Source organism: Mixophyes fleayi, chromosome 1 (genome assembly GCF_038048845.1).
Source record: "Mixophyes fleayi isolate aMixFle1 chromosome 1, aMixFle1.hap1, whole genome shotgun sequence".
Classification (NCBI taxonomy): domain Eukaryota; kingdom Metazoa; phylum Chordata; class Amphibia; order Anura; family Limnodynastidae; genus Mixophyes; species Mixophyes fleayi.
The window spans coordinates 416,764,490-416,782,983 of record NC_134402.1 but is presented as its reverse complement, the minus strand read 5'-3'; the positions used below and the strand labels follow the sequence as shown (position 1 = coordinate 416,782,983).

The 18,494-nt window shown below is 40.6% G+C and overlaps 1 pseudogene; it reads left to right on the top strand.

Moving 5' to 3' along the window:
• Nucleotides 1-2,063: 2,063 nt before the first annotated feature.
• Nucleotides 2,064-4,534, top strand: LOC142159111 (adenosine 5'-monophosphoramidase HINT1 pseudogene; annotated as a pseudogene).
• The last annotated feature ends 13,960 nt before the right edge of the window (nt 4,535-18,494 follow it).

Genomic DNA, 18,494 nt, shown 5'->3' with positions numbered 1-18,494 from the left:
AGTGGGGAGTGGTTGGTGGTTGAGGCCCGGGCTATGGCCCAAATACATGACAAGAACCTTTTTAACACCTTAAGTAGCTTGATTTGACTAGAATGCATGAGTATCATGCACGGGTTAACTTGTATTTATATATATATATATATATATATATATATATATATATAAAGTAAGGATACATATAAAGTAAGATAATAAAAAATGTTAGATCGCATCACTTGTGTCATTTAAACACAAAACATATACACCACTAGGTGTACACAGTAGCAGAAGCATATCCCAATACAATATTGTGTACGCATGATTTATTTTCATTTTTTCAAGAACCATGCTACTAGTTTTTTTCATCTAGTGTTAAGAGACAGATGCCACAAACTCCTAGAGATCATAAATATAATTATAAACACAATGCATATTTGTAAATATTCATGAGTCTCATAAGGGAGACTAGATTGGGTATTACACAAATAATACAATGCAAATGAATATAATTACCTACTACATTTAAAAGTCTCAAAGTAACACCCCAAAGGGCTACATTTACAAGGAGAACAATTAAATCATATTAAATGGGCAACAAAAAAAATTATATAAACTGAACAAATATAAAGATAATAAGATATTGTAATTTGATTACAAAGTAACAAAAGGATTACAAAATTAAATTGAAAACTCAATTTTCTCGTTTAGACTATTTAGGGATACAGGAGGTCATGTCGACTTGTACACAAAGCACTAATTCAAATACTCAACATGACCCCCACAGTGTCTAATAGAGATGTACACTTGGGGGCTCATACATCTGTTTTATTTGCATAAAATATGTATTTTTGTACTGTTCATGCGCACCATAGATTTGATTGTATCTTACACTCACTACTTGAGAATTGGGAGTGGGAATGTTATAGGGAGGGAAGGGATGTGCAAATGTAGGCCAGATGTAAGGGCATGTTAACATGATTGTGACTGAAGTAGACCTGGCTGCAGATGTATATATACCTGTCAGGAGGCGTATCTCTTACCAGTGCTGGAGGAATGGTGCAACAAGGTGAACTGATGATGATGGCTATCAGTAGCACTAGCTAGTCGCTTCTGATTGGCTGATTGTAGATTGTTCTCTCAAGCTGAATTCATTAGTTTGGCTGCTATATTATGTAAAGTTGCAGCAGTTATTCACATTACTGAATTGATATTTATATTTGGACTATTGCAGGATATTTAGTTTTTAATCTGGAAAATAGCAGGTGTTTGTATTTAGTTTCATTCTACTTCATTTAGGACTTTTGTATTTAGTAATAATACTGTCAAGACACTATTCTCACTTGTGTATATGACACCATTACTTTATTATATTATGTACAAATAGGGTAATGTGACTGTTGCGTTTACTGCTAACACTGACAAGCTGCATCTCTAAGCTCTCCTGGTGTAACCCTGGTGCATACGCTGCTGTAGAGGTGGACGCATCATCTATGGGATTACACACAGGAAACCAGCTGTGTGTAGGAAAATATCTCCCACCACAATCACTTCTATAAATATCTTCAGTTCTGACTTTTTTTGCACATATATTTGTGAACGTTTTAAATACCTGTTTTACATGAGTTAACTTGCATTTTAGGTTTAATGGTCATTTAAGCTATATTTTTCAGCTACAGCCTAAATGTGTACGCAATGGTAATTTTAATTTAACTCTTGTTACTTGGTTGTAAATAGCATTTTTCATATATAAGATAAGCTTACCATGTACTTTGTGATGTTCAATCCAGCTGAATTAGTTACAGAAACAATCCGTGAACATTTGCAGTTAGTATAAGGCTTGCAGAGTTACTAGTAGTGGCCCTGCACCCCAGTGATGGCAGTTGCAGTCACCGACCTCTAACATTGACAGTCGAGTGCACGTCAATAGTTGGGGAGCTGCCAACGGCAGAGTGCAAAGCTGCAACGCAGAGTATAGGGGGTCAGGTGGGAGCCACAGGGAAGTGACCGGGGAACCCCACCTTCAGGCTACCCCACGAAAAAAGCACAAGTGTCGATGGGTGCATCAAGTTTTGGCACAGTGAGAAATGACCACAAGAAGGAGAGAGTCTCCACAAGCAAAGGTCCTAAAAGTAAGAGAGGAGCCTTTGGTTGCAAAGTTGCTTATGAGAGCTTGTCTGGAGAAAGAGGCATGGAATGAAAGTGAGAGAGCCTTGGAGGGGTGAGTGCGTGGAGGCTGCCACAGGAGAACATTGTCCCCATATGTGAATGCACAGCATGTGGGAAATGTTTTACACCTAGAGCAATCGGGAAGTGGTACAGTAAGAATGGTTGCCAGCACTATGATGGAAGGTCCTTGGATATGTGTCATTACTGTGCAGCAGCAGGAGGAACGCCTCCTTGGAAAGTACCCCCATAACGTGAGAGGTCACTGTATGAAGGCACCGTGGCTGTAGTTGTAGAGGAGGATCCCTAATGTAGGGGATGGTTTGCTCAAGAAGAGTGCAAGAACCTCCGGTCAATGTCTACTGTCTGCCTGTACTTATGAATACTCTGACTGTGTAATAAATTAATCCATAGAAAACGGGTATGTGAACTGCAAGAACTGTTTCAATGCTGCTAAGTGTGTGCTGCAGGAGGAAACTGAATTTCATTGCAACTGTAATACCCCGTGTGGTGTTATTTAGAGTAATACGTTGAGATTGCACCTTACCAGTATTAGATAGTTCTCTTTCTGGTTTTAACATTTCAGATTTTCTATGCACCAGAGAGGTAAGGAGATTTATCCAGAGATTTAAAATGACACAAGTGTATTCTGAACTAACTTCCTTTTATTATTATTAATTATTCTGATATTTATTTTAGAAGCAAAACAATTATTTTTAAACAATATCTTATAACTGTAAAACTATTTACAATTGACAAACCTTTAAAATCACCATACTAATAAAACTGACATCTCTAATATTAATATATATAACTTAATTTCTCAATACAACTTTAAGATCTACATCGAATATTTCAATAACTATTTGTAGAAGTGGTGCACGTGGTTGGGGCCCATAAATTTATTTTATTTTTCTTAAGGAAGCAGTTCAAGTATGTATAACATATAGCTAAGTAACTGCTGATGGTCTCAGTGTCAGTGATGTAATGGTGGGAGTTATGCTGCACTGTGTCTGCTTAACTCTTATTGTACAACTCCAACTTGTCTCTGTCCTCTCACACTGTCCTCAGTACATAGCTCAGTCTCTGTTGTGTGTGTGTACTCTTTCTTAGTAGTTTTCAGCACTTTCCTTTTTCCTCACACCTCTCTTTTGCTCACTTCTCTTCTTACACTTTCTTCACTTTTATTCTGCTTATATATTACTTTGTCCAATTTTCATTCTGTTCCTATCTTTTTCACTCTCCGTTTATCAGACACAGGGATCTCTCTCAGCGGTCCTGAGTATCACACTCCTCTCTCCCTGTCACCCCCGGCACCAACTACCAGGGTTGCCAACTCTGAAATAAAAAACAAGCAACCACTTAGTGAAAAACAAGCCCAAAACAAGCTCAAACCAATCCTAAAAACCCCCAAAAAAAGCCCAACTTACAGGGGACCGTCCTTTTCTATAACACTAAGTTCTACACTGAATTTCCATTTAGAAAAGCTTTATAAACACAAGAGGACACATTTATACACTGATATGGCAAATGAAAAAGCAAATGCTGTAATTTAGGACACTGATATGTCTATACCACACAGCCCCATGATATAACAGTATAAGCAGTCTTCTGACATGAGCAGCTTACTGAATGGGAGGAGAGGGTGTTATATAGCAGTGTTACCTGCTATAAGTGCAGTGATCCTGTGTCTGTCACAGCACTTATTTCAGTAGGTTGCTGTAGATCCGTCTTCCTGTGATTTATTCCACGTTCTCATCTGACTCCGCCCACCCACAAAGCGCCACTTCATTGGAGGATTTCACTGCACAACCCGCCCACAAAAAAAACCAAACTGAATGCACCAATCACAAAATAGTAACACCACCCAATGGTCTGCCTGTCATCAGGGCTGCAGCTACAGCGGATGAGATCAGCAAAGCACAGACAGCCCGTCCCGGTGGTGACACCATATTCGGGAAAATTATCTGTAAGGAAATCGCGGCTAATATAATCTATGAGGACGATCAATGTATCGCTTTCCATGATGTCGCTCCACAAGCACCAACACATTTCCTAGTGGTACCTAAGAAAGCTATTAGATTATCTGAAGTAGAACCTGCTGATGACGCTTTACTAGGACATCTGATGATTGTTGGCAAGAAATGTGCTGCTGATTTGGGCCTGGCGAGGGGCTATCGGCTGGTCATAAATGAGGGACCAGATGGTGGCCAGTCTGTGTACCACCTTCACCTGCATGTTCTTGGGGGCCGTCAGCTGGGCTGGCCCCCAGGCTAATAGCACATACATACATAGCAGTCTCATTCTGTCCTGTCAGATGAAGTGCGTTCTCTAAATATCATCCTCCATTATATTGTCATCTGTTCAGGCAAGAATACAGTGAATATGACAATGGAAGATAAAAATAAAATGAGTTTGTTTCTTCAATTTGTGTGGAATTTGAATACATTATTTTATTTACCATTAGGTGGCAGTTCCCAATGCAGAATTCTGTTATTTATTTTATATTTAAATAAAAAGAGCCCTTATAAACCCAAAAAAAAAATAGTAACAGAGGGAAAAAAAAACGATTATGCAGCCTGTGGACTTGGAGAACGCCTCCAAGCCCAAAAACAAGCTACCAGCGGCAGTGAAAAAAAACCTGCAACTTCACAAAAAAAGAAGCCAAATTCCGCTTATTAGTGGAATTGGCAACTATGCCAACTACCACCCCAACCGTCACTTCTCCCTCAAGAAATCTTTTTTTTTTATATAAATCTTTATAAACACTTATAACAATTAACAAATGTAACCACATATAAACAGGAAGGAACATGAACATAGTCATGAGTACACACATATATTTACATATAGACACACCTCAGGGTACTCAGGTTTTGGGGTATCAACCATTATGCTCATGTGTTGAAGGAGAAGGAGTTTTAAATTAAGTTTACTTCTTTTGAACTGAGATCTCCTGGCGACCAATATTTATTTACATTTACCCTGCAACACATGGTGTCTACTCTGATGCATACTTGCCAACTCTCCCTGAATGTCAGGGAGACTCCCTGAAATAGGGGTGATCTCCCTCGCTCCCTGAAGAGTCTGGCATTCTCCCTGATGCTGAGCCAGTACAAGACGTGGTTGGCTTCACCATCTGTGGCATGATGACACAGTTCAGAAATTGTGTCCTATGTCCATGTATTGATGACTGTGGAGGTGGCCATTTTCATGGAGACCAAGATTTAATCAAAGACTGACAGATAAGACAATATGACTTCAGTAATGGAGACAGAAATGTAAACGACACTTCAGTCTCTAGAGATTCATTAGCTGCTTTTCTTTAACGCATAGTTGCCTACATTCCCGGAATGTTCGGGAGACTCCCGCATTTCTGGGAGACCTCCCAGGCTCCCGGGAGAGCAGGGCAACCTCCCGGTTCTCGACCCCAGCAATAGATAAGTGGCAGGGGCGGGGATAAATGACGCAAATATTGCATCATCTTAGCCCCAAAATGATGCAATTCATCATGCCCCTCCCCCACACACACACCTCCCCCGGGATCTCCCTGAAGCCAACGAGGAAAGTTGGCAAGTATGCTCTGATGTAACTGTGTTTAAATCCCTGAGTATTCAGGGGACCCCCTGGTGTGGATGCCACACTCATGCCATAGCCGGAACAGAAGAGGGCGGCGACAGCAAGTGGGGCACCATGCAACAGGATGCCCCAAGTAAGTGGTCGCACAACGCCAGACCAGTCGGGTTTCAGAGTAGCAGCTGCTGACTGACTGTTCTGTGACCAGAACTGACTGTTATCTGCCAGCTGAGTGATATCACAAAACCTATTTATGATGTAGATAGTAATATGATCAGCTACTAAATCTCAACCTAACTGAGTATTGTAACTGAAAAGAAGGAAATTAGATATATGTTTATAACATGTTAAAGCACACTAATACACTAATACTTTTTTTCTAAGCACTTTTGAAGACCTAATTGAAGGGATAGTGGGTTTAAATACAAAACAGTAATAATCCATCCCAGTAAGGTAACTGTATGTCATCCCTATATTTCATGTCTGTCCACCTCCTATGACCTTGATGTCATCTCTTAAGCTGAATCTCCTGCTGTCTGTTCACTCACACGCCTGGAATTCGTACCAGTATCCATGCTAGCTGTAATTGCAAGCTCATGACTCTCCATGTATGTGACTCATTCAATAAAGAGGTTTGTTCTGTGCTGCAACAGGATGGTTCATAGGGTGCAGATGGCATTGTTCAACAGCAAAATGGCAGTGTGTGGCAAGTAACTGGAGAAATGAGAACACCTTTGTTCTTGATGCTTCAGTCATAAAATGGTTATGTTCCTCCCTTTACTTTAAAGTGTTTAAATCACCATTTTGCATGAAGAGGGTTATAAGTTAATGGATGTAAACCACACCTCCCAACATTGATATATACAGAATCGGGACAAATTAGGCCTCGCCTCTAATCTTACAAAGGCCTGTCCCTGATATGTCTCGAAATGTCAACTTTAGGCAAAGTTTTTTCCATTGTTATCTAAGCTCCACCCCTTTGGAGGTCCATGATTTGGAGCAGATAAGAGTTATGGTAAACTTCAGTCTATCAATCACATGCCACCCTATTTGGCATTGATACTATATCCTTGAATCATGTACTGTATATTGCATTCAAATTTTTATAATGTGCTCCTCATAACTCCTTACTTGTTTTTAGCATTTTTTAGTAGACTTTATAATCATAATTCATTCTCAGAATTGTGATGGGACTGATGTAAAAACAGATCTCTGTTGTGTGATCTGCTCCATCACAATGGTCTACTCTCCCGGGATGTTCAGTAGAATCACAAACAGGCCTCCTTCCCAGGTCCTGCCCGGTCTTCTTACTTAGTGAACAGGGAATTGCATCATCATGACCTCACCTCCACTGTGCTGATGTCATGAATCAGGTGATGATGATGACATATGTGTTCGATGCAGGCCTGGCATCATTGACATCTGCGTTTTTTACATAAATTTTATCCAGCTCTATATCAGACCCTGTGTTGTATTATGGGGGAATGATGGGGAGGGGGGGGGGATGAACTGCTGGAAGGTGGGTATGATGGAGAGTGAGAAATCCATTGTCAGGGATAATGTGGGTGGGAAATAAATTACCAGGCAGAGGGGGGTGGGAAATGAATTAGGGACCAGGGCTAGGAAAAGTAGGACATGAATTACCAGACAGAGGGAGGGTGGGAAATAAATTACAAGGCAGAGGGAATGGGGGGTGGGAAATGAATCACCAGGCAGAGAGAGGGTGGGAAATGAATTACCAGGAAGAAGTAAGGTGGGAAATGAATTACCTGACACATGGGGGATTGGAAAATAATTACCAGGTAGAAGGAGGGTGGGAAATGAATTATCGGGGAGAAGGAGGGTGGGAAAAGAATTACCAGGGTTTGGGACGGTGGGAAATGAATTAACAGGTAGAGGGAGTGTGGGAAATTAATTACAAGGCAACAAGTAAATTAATTACATGGGAGAGGGATGATGGAGGGAAATGTAGCTCAGTTCCATGACTACGCCCTTACTGCGGTGCCAGCAGAGAGGAATGTTCTGCGATGCAGAGCAGCACAAAGAACCAGATGCAGTAGACATTGGTGCATGTAGTATTACAAGGGCGAATGGAGGGACCTGGAGGTGGACTAGCACCATGGGCTGGTCGCTTCCTCTCCATAATCGAGCATTTAGAAACACCCTTCAGAAATCCTCTTTGCCCCTGCACAATATTGAGAATGTGCCTAAGAAAAAAGAAACCAAATTAGAGTCAGAAGACAATGTGATATTCAGTCACCTCCTGTTGCCTGTTAGTTATAAAGTGGGTAGGAATAGAACCAGATTGTTGACAACAGTAAAAAGTATTTTGGGACTGTACAGATCTTGTAGGAGGCAGTGACAAGTCCATTTGTATAATTGCATACCTGCTTACAATACCAATTGTCCTTGGTTTTTGGGGACCAAAAGGAAGTATATTTGCCTAAATGAGCATGGTTTGGACTTATCAGAAAGTGGTTGGGGTGGATCAGGCATAATTTGGCCAGCAGAGGGGTCTGAACTAATGTGATATAATTTCCGATCAGGACTGTTAGTTGCATGTAACAGTGCGGCGACAGATGAGGAAGCAGGAAGCCACAAATAATAGTAATAGTAATAATAGTTTAATAGTGGAAGAAGCAAGGTCCTTTTACAGCACAGTGTAGTGATGTGAGGCTCTCATCAAACTGACGCAGAAAGATTGTCATCTCAAATGCCCTTCTGTATGACATGGAGTTCATGTATCAACCTGACAGAGAGACAGACAAATCAGGTGGCTGAAATAGGTGACCATTGTCTTTGTTAAAATGCAGAAAAATTAAGTGTATAGAAAAACTCAACAGCTCCCTCCCCCATTTTATTTTCTTTCTTACGCTGCTATACTTCCATCTACATGAGCTGTGAACATATATAATATTAATCAGATCTGGTATCTTGAAGCCATTTGTCCATATGTATAACTGGCTGCTGCTAGGACATATATAGGATAATGAAAAAAAAAATACTTTCAGTGAAATCATTAAATGAAAATGAGACTCTCAATGTTGGAATCTTGCCGGCTGTATGAAAGACACAAGATTCACATTGTATCACACAGCATGAGCTACACTATGAGCATTCAGTCGTGTCTGAACACAGACGTTTTGTTTTTCCTCTATGGCAAAACCAGCTATTTCCCCGGTTTGCTTCACAGCGTACAGTCATTTGCTTTGTTTACTGAGTAAATTATATAAATGAAGACGCAGTAGTGATATGTTCGTGTTCCCTACGGCTATTTTGCCAACAGATCATACCCATACATCATACAGAAAGGGGAAATGTGCCTATAGGAACCTATGTGAGAGGTAATGTAGCTTTTGTGGAGTTGCTGGTTAGATGCAATAAATGATTCGCTATTAATGGCATTTGGAAAATGAATGGAAGAGGAAGAAAAAACGTTCTTCCATATTATGGAGAAGTGAATATATTTAGCAATGTGCTCTGTAATAAATTATTATTTTATGAAACCAAGAAAAGTTGAAAAAAGGGAAAATGTAGACCCTGATGGATATTACTAATATCAGTAATCAGAAATCATAGAAACCAGTCAACAATTCATTATTATCTGTCAAGTGCAAGGGCGACAATGGAAGGAATTGGCTGCTTGGTTGAACTAATTTTGAATATACATTTTACCTATGCATGTGTGCTTCTACTTGGTGTCCTTTATGAAAATATGTAATTTTTAATTGTCAAAACCATATACTATAAGCAACACAGCCTGTTTGACACAGTGCTTTTTTCTATTTATGAAAAACTGATTTATGAAAACTGGTTCACAGGTCAACTGTTTGCAAAAGGTGGTGTTGTCCATAGCAACAGACATTAGCTTTCATTTTGTAAACCATACTTGCCTACTCTCCCAGGATGTCCGGGAGACTCCTGGATTACAGGGCCCTGTGTCCCAGAAATGTAAGCCAATCTCCTAGATCCCATCATCAGCAGCTATTTATATAGCGCCACTAATTCGGCAGCGCTGTACAGAGAACTCATTCACATCAGTCCCTGCCCCATTGGAGCTTTCAGTCTAAATTCCCTAACACACACACACACACACACACACACACACACACACAGAGACTAGGGTCAATTTTGATAGCAGCCAATTAACCTACTTGTATGTTTTTGGAGTGTGGGAGGAAACTGGAGCACCCGGAGGAAACCAACGCAAACACAGGGAGAACATACAAACTCCTCACAGATAAGGCCATGGTCGGGAATTGAACTCAAGACCCCAGCGCTGTGAGGCAGAAGTGATAACCACTTAACCAATGTGATGCCAACGTTAATCTGGCGCTGGAGATATGTCTTGTGGTTGCTTGATGTAGTATTTCCATGACTGTATGTGGAACTTGGACTGTGAGTGGATGATCCAAAACAATATCTGCACATTTGTCCTTTAATATGGCGGCTGCTGCTACTGACTTGATGCAGTTTGGTAATGCCAGTGCAATGAGGACAAGCATTGTTGAGTAGTAGGCTAAAGGTCTTTGTCTCCTTTCGTGTTCTTGCGTAAGGACTCCCAAAGCATGCCCTTTATGTTCATGGCACATGGTTTGTCATAATTGGGTAGTCCCAGTGCTGGTGCAGAGCATATAGCCTGTTTAATAGCCTGAAGTGCTTGTTCTCTTTCTTGATAATTGGCATTGTTACAGATTTCTCCTTTTTTAATCAAGTTGTACAAGGGTTGCATAAGCAATGATGCTCCTGGTAGCCACTCCCTGATGTAGCTTACTATTCCCAACAGTCCTCTGATCTGTCTCTGTGTTTCTGGTACTTCTGCTTCCATTATCACTCTCAGTCTTTCAAGTGTGAGATGTTTAATCCCATGAGAGATGCAATGTCCCAAAAATGTCACAGTCTCGAGAACCTCTTGTATCTTGTTTTTAGAAACCCGACAATCTTCTTCTGCCAAGAAAATTAACAGGTGTTCAGTCTCCCGTTGGCATTCTTCCATGCCCTCTACTGCAAGAAGTAAGTCGTCCACGTATTGCAATAGTTGTGTTTTTTCCGGATAAAGTGGGGTCAATTTCTTTAAAATTGTTCCCATTGTCTCAGTGAATTCGGAGGGACTTGTGGCTCCCCCTTGTGAAAATCTCGTAATTGGACCAAGGCACGTATTGTGTTGCTGTTAACATGCGTGGGTTAGCTTCCGCTACTGCATTTGTTGGGTCGAATGTGGGGTTTGGATATTGATGTGTTCTTACTGGTGCTATTATTGCAGTGTATGTGTCACGAATCCGAATGATATTTAGTGGATCCCGTGTACCTGCCAAAGGGTAGAGCTCATTCAGGGGTGCGGGGTCTAACGGGTAGGTGGTTTTCGCCAGTGACCCCCGCAAGAGGGTATGGATTTCGCTGCTCCTATCCCGCAGGTCGCGGTTCCCTGAATGAGTGTTGGCAGAGTAAGTAGTGGAGCTTGATACAGCGGAGTGGTGACGACAAGTCAGTGAGACACTGAAGGTAATGACGACAGAGTCAGTCTCATAGGATTTCAGAGTAATGATGATGTAGCAGAAAGTAGCAATGAAGTGGCAAAACTGTAAGTAGTAACTGGAAGCAACGGCAGGAGAGTCACTGGTTCAGCGGTTGTGCAAATGGAAGCAATGCTGAAATAGAATAGCTGAGATGTAGATGGCAAGTCAGGACAACTGCAGATGGATACTGATACAGCGGCAGTTAAATGAGGGCAATAGCAGAATAGAACTAGCTGATCCATAGTTGGTAACTCAGAGCAAAAGCAGGTGAATTACTGGTACAGCAACACTTTCAATAGAAGTGACGATGGAATATAACTAGCTCATCCGCAAGTGGTAACTCAGAGCAACAGCAGGTGAATTACTGGTACAGTGACAGTTCAAATAGAGGCAGGAATGGAGTAGATCTTAGCTGATCCGTAGATGGTAACTCAGAGAAACAGCAGGTGAATTACTGGTACAGCGGCAGTTCAATACAGGCAGTAATGGAGTGGAACTTAGCTGATCCGCACATGGTAACTCAGAGCAACTGCAGATGAATTACTGGTACAGTGACAGTTCAATAAAGGCAGTAATGGAGTAGAACTTAGCTGATCCATAGATGGTAACTCAGAGCAACAGCAGGTGAATTACTGGTACAGCGGTAGTTCAATAAAGGCAGTAGTGGAGTAGAACTAGCTGATCCGAAGAAGGTAACTCAAAGCACGGCAGGTGAATCACTAATACAGCGGCAGTTCAGACAGAGACAGTAGTGGAGTAGAACTTAGCTGATCCGTAGATGGTAACTCAAATCACAGCAGGTGAATCACTGAAACAGCGGCAGTTCAAACAGAGGCAGTAATGGAGTAGAACTTAGCTGATCCGTAGATGGTAACTCAAAGCAGCAGCAGGTGAATTACTGGTACAGCGGCAGTTCAAATATAGAAGCAGTAGTGGAGTAGAACTTAGCTGATCCGTAGATGGTGTTTCAGAGCAACGGGTGAGTTACTGGTACATTGGCAATTCAAATATAGAAGCAGTAGTGAAGTAGAACTTAGCTGATCTGTAGATGGTGATTCAGAGCAGCAGCAGGTGAGTACAGGTGCAGCAAGCAGTTCTATTAGCGGCAGCGGCGGAAAGGAGTTCAGCTCATCCAGGACGTTCGTACAAAGCAACAGCAGGTGAGTCAGACCGAAGGAAGCCAGATACTTACTGAGAGTGAGTAACTCAAAGAACAGGCATCAGACAGAAGGAAATGGGAGGTTTAAATAGTGCTCCAAAATGCTAGAACCAATGGGAACAGGTAGGAGGTCATAAGAGAGAGTAGTTGGTAGCACATGCCCAGAACAAGAGACTAGATGGTGGATGTTGATCCGATAATGAAGTTAGTACATCCTGATCACCGCTTACAGGAGGAAGGTAACAACGTCGGTACCCGTCCGTGGGGCCGGTGTGTGACAGTATGTACCTGACTCGGAAATTTCAGATATTGAGGACCGTCTACGTGGGTCTGTTTGTGGGTCCTTCTTTTTGGTTGAGGGAATTTGCGATTCCTTTCTACCTGGTGTATTATAATCCTGAATTTCTCTTAGCATTTTCCTCATTTTTTTGTATCGCACTGTTCCTGGCTCATATGATTCCAACACTAATTTTTCACAAAGCCTCTCATTCTCATCCACCAAACTCTTACAATCCCAACACCCTTGTCTTACATTTATTTATGACAATATGTACAACCTCTCTCTGGGGGAAAACTGCCTCCCGGTTCCTCATATGATTTGGGCTTTATCTGAGATGTGGGCTTAGGGTACATAGTCCCCATTGGTGACTGAGTTATCATGTGCTTGCTGTCGCTTTTCTCTCCTGGGTGTTCTGTCATAGCCTGTAATGCTTCATGGGCTGCTCTGTATGGACCAGTCGCTACTGTTCCTTGTGCCCCTACCAAAGGCTCATGTGTGTCCCTGTCCTGTACTACATTCTGGTTGCGATTTTGGATCTCATCTTCATATTTATATGGGGGAGGTGCATTTGAATGAGGTGGGGCCGTTGTAACATAACCCCTTCTTTCATCATCATCTAAGTCCCTCTCTTTTTTTTCTTTGCTCTTCCAATTCTCCACTAGTAGTTAACCATACTTAGTTATATAGTTATACATACACAGTTATACATACTTATACATGCTTACAGTCATACATAGTTTTACATACTTGATCTCCAAAAAATTTTCTTTCAATCCAATCCCTGTTTTTCTTTCTGAAGGTTTTCCATTTTTGTGAATTTAGTACACCTTCTGGAGGGAATCCAGCCCTTTTAAAAACATTATCCTTACCCTTTATTGCATGTTCACCCTCTTTTTCCTTTACTATTTCTATGGGGATGCGCTTATTCCCCTTACTATTAGAAGCTCCCATTCCACTGACTCCATATGTGGATAATGAGTTCCAACCGTATTGCTTCAAATACCTTAATAGTCTTTTACTGGAATCCTACAGTCAGTACCATAGAGGGTAACATACAATGGAGGTCTGAATTAGGGCAAAATGGACTTTCTTCCTTTACCCCTATCCGTGAGATCTCTACTACTTCAGAATATGTCTGTCCTGAGTCCACTTTACAGGTACTGTGAAACCCAGTGACACAAACTGTCTGCCAACTTCCTTCTCTAGGCTTATGTTTTATCCCTTTTGTGAGACCTAGATTTATTCGATGATGATTCAACAAAACAACTTTTATACAATCAGGTCTAAATGGCTTGCAATACCATATGATAACACTTGTACACTGTTCACAACCCCGAATTTTCCATGAATGGGTGACAAATTCTAAACATCAATGTTTCATCATTCATATTTACACATAATACCTTTTTGCAACATAATAATTAGTCTGAAAACAAACCAACAATTGTGACACTTTAGACCATCTCTTTTATAATGATATTCTGGATATCCCTTAATTATTATTTCCCTTTCTGGACCTTTTGGTAGTTTCTTTATGATGTGTAAACAGAGAGCCCTGTGATCTTTGGGAAAATAGTTATAGGGCCACTCAAGAATTAGTTCTGACCAATCCCTTCCCACTTGATCCTTTAAATATTTTGTAATTAGGTGGCAACCTAATGTGGCATAATATTCTGGTCCATTTGCTACGTAACCAAATTGTGTATTTTTACTTTTTCTTATTACAGCCTCTAAATTTGGTCCTTTAAATATCCAAAATTTTCTCAATACTATGCAGCAAGTACAATACCTGCAAATCCCTCTGGGTGGATACTCTATGGCCATATACTGTCAAATGACTCAAAGGGTAATACAGTAATTAAAAAAAGCCTTATTAATACAGGTATGATAATTGAGAAAATCTTGTTATAACTAGAGATGGTCACTGACCCCCGTGTTTTGGTTTTGGATTCGGTTTTGGATCTGGATTACCGTCGTGTTTTGGTTTTGGTTTTGGTTTTGCAAAACCGCCATTGCGTGTTTTGGTTTTGGTTTTGGTTTTGTTTGGTTTTGTTTTGCTATTTTTTGGGAAAATCCATGTTTTTGGGCCTAAATTAACCCAATTTAGTGCTCCAACTGTTTTAGAGACAAGTAATCTAATTGTTGAGGTAATAAATCATCCAAAAAAACAGTTTAATTCTTCGTTGGTAGGCCTATTCTACACACAAAACAGATTGTCTTCCTCTCCATCTATGCATATTGGCAATGCAGCCATCGTCTTTGAATGTATATTACACCCTACACTTATAGTTAAATATGTAAAGAAATGGAAAAAGCCAGTTTGCTTTCTGTCTCTCAAGGCCCCCCTCCACTTGTATAAAATAGCAAAAAATTCAGCCATTATAGACTGTACAATATTAATTGACATGGAGAAAGCCAGTTTGGTTTCTGTCTCTCTAGGCCCCCCTCCACTTGTATAAAATACTAAAAAATTCAGCCATTATAGACTGTACAATATTAATTGACATGGAGAAAGACAGTTTGGGGTCACTCTGTCTCTCTAGGCCCCCCTCCACTTGTATAAAATACCAAAAAATTCAGCCATTATAGACTGTACAATATTAATTGACATGGAGAAAGCCAGTTTGGTTTCTGTCTCTCTAGCCCCCCCTCCACTTGTATAAAATACTAAAAAATTCAGCCATTATAGACTGTACAATATAAATTGAAATGGACAAAGGCAGTTTGGTATCTGTCTGCATCAGATCCTCTCTCCACTAGGAGTAAAATAGAAAACTATTCAGCCGTTATATAATCTAGAATATAAATAGAAATTGAGAAAGGCAATTTGGTATCTGTCTGCATCATAATCATCAACATCATCATTAGCGCCCTCGTCGCCTACACAAATCTCCCCCTCATCCTCTTCTAATTCCAAAGTGGCATCCTCAATTTGGGTATCACCGGCTACACTCGGGCTATTAAGGCACACATCAGCAGAATGCTCACGATTAGACATCCCACTGTTGGATGGACTCTCCACAGGGATTGTTGTCATTTGTGAATCAGAGCAAATATTCTCCTGTAATGCCTCACTGGTATCTTGCAGCTCAGCTTTGACGCGTAACAGTAGTTGTGCACCAATTGTAGCCTGGGTAACTTTTTGGGATCTGCCACTAATAGCCAAAGGTGAAGGCCTCATTCTCTCTTTGCCACTGCGTGTGTAGAATGGCATGCTTGCAATTTTTTTTTTATCGTCACTTAACTTTTGCTCAGTTACACTTCTTTTTCGCTTCAATACAGTAAATTTTTTTTTGGTTTTTGTTTTTTGCACTAATTTGAAAACACTCTGTTGTTTGACATCGCCTTGGCCAGATGACGTACTGGGAACACTAACATCAGGACTGGTGACAGAACCTGGTTGCTCATTTAGATCATATGTGGACTGCTTTGAATCCATTCTGAGCGCAAACCACTGAGGAGTGCTAAAAATTATTGAGTAGATACTGCTGACAGATATGACTTTTGACAGCCAGAAATATTAATGCACAATTAGGGAGGACACCCCAAAAACACTGAGGAGTGCTAAAAATTATTGAGTAGATACTGCTGACAGATATGACTTTTGACAGCCAGAAATATTAATGCACAATTAGGGAGGACACCCCAAAAACACTGAGGAGTGCTACAAATTATTGAGTAGATACTGCTGACAGATATGACTTTTGACAGCCAGAAATATTAATGCACAATTAGGGAGGACACCCCAAAAACACTGAGGAGTGCTAAAAATTATTGAGTAGATACTGCTGACAGATATGACTTTTGACAGCCAGAAATATTAATGCACAATTAGGGAGGACACCCCAAAAACACTGAGGAGTGCTAAAAATTATTGAGTAGATACTGCTGACAGATATGACTTTTGACAGCCAGAAATATTAATGCACAATTAGGGAGGACACCCCAAAAACACTGAGGAGTGCTACAAATTATTGAGTAGATACTGCTGACAGATATGACTTTTGACAGCCAGAAATATTAATGCACAATTAGGGAGGACACCCCAAAAACACTGAGGAGTGCTACAAATTATTGAGTAGATACTGCTGACAGATATGACTTTTGACAGCCAGAAATATTAATGCACAATTAGGGAGGACACCCCAAAAACACTGAGGAGTGCTACAAATTATTGAGTAGATACTGCTGACAGATATGACTTTTGACAGCCAGAAATATTAATGCACAATTAGAGAGGACACCCCAAAAACACTGAGGAGTGCTAACATTTATTGAGTAGATACTGCTGACAGATATGACTTTTGACAGCCAGAAATATTAATGCACAATTATGGGGGACAACCCAAAAGCGCTGGGGAGTGCCAAATATGAAGAAAAAATAATAAACCTCTATCCTCCTCTCTGCACTAGCGATTTTGGTTAGAGCAATTGCAAGAACAATATTGTATTCTTTCTCTGTCCCTGCTCTAATTAGCCTATGACTACACCCTGCTCTCTCCCTCTGTCAAATGGCGATGGATTGCTGTGGAGGCGTGTATTTATAAAGTTGAAGTATCGCGAGAACCGAGTCCCGAGATCCGACGACGTCACAATGACGTTCGGCCTCGATTTGGATTCGGAATTGGCGGGAGAGTACCGAGCTGCTCAGCTCGGTACTCGGATACCCAAAGTTCGGGTGGGTTCGGTTCTCGGAGAACCGGACCCGCCCATCTCTAGTTATAACCAATTGATACTATCCTATTATTACCACATTTTGCATGTACCATAAACTGTATATCATAGTAATTAGACTGAAACTTAGACTGAAAACAAAAAGATTTGCAATTTAGTTTTAAAGTATGACTTATCAATTGGGTCCGTGGGACCTCGACGGATCAACTTGGAAGAAGTACTTCCATGAAACACAAGTACTGAACACATAGTAATCAAAGGTGTAAATCACAATGCAATTGATTACTCACCATACGGATTTGTGTAGTCAGTCGTTGTGGATCGTTATGGAAGGTCCAGTACTCCTGGCAGTTGATGTGAGGTCCCGGGTTTCGGCACCAAAATGTCGGGGCTACCTTCTGTATTTCTATACAGATGTATAACTACCTTCAATTGAAAAGTCAATGGTGGTGTTATTGAGTGTGGCTGCAGCAGTATCGATCGATCGGAGCTCAGAAATAAGAGACCACAAAGAGTCTGGTGTCCAAACTGAACTGCCTTTACTAATTGAAATAGCTCATATTTTATAGACATCAATCACATAACAACAATCACGTCAATGGAAAGTACCTGTAATATTATGGAAAGTTTCTATATTAATAAAACAGGTATAAAACAAGGTAGCGGTCAAGCTTAGTAATTTCATAAATGGTAAATGTCATCAAGTTCCTTATTGCTTATCCAATCAAGGGTCATTGAGGCTGGCATTACTTCTTCAGGTAATTTCCTTTGTGGTTAGCTTCTTGATTTCCGGACAAACATTAACACAAAATATCTGATTTGATTTACGGAGATACAACATCTTAACAGAAATTAGAAAGATACAACATATAGAAGCATGCAAAACACTATTTCTGAATATAGCTTAAGGCCCTAAGTAATAGGATAACCTTAGCAACATTTTTCTAACTTCATATGACCCTAGACCCCACAAGCTCAAGGTTCTTTAATAAAATCCAGCGTATGTTGCAGTTTACACAGAATTTTTATTATTTTTATTAGCAGTAGTAGAAGTAGTATCATAGATTTGTAAGGCGGGAAAACATAAAACATGGAGTGGCTCAGAGTGGAGATTGGGACAGTCATGAGTGTGAATTACTGTGAGAAG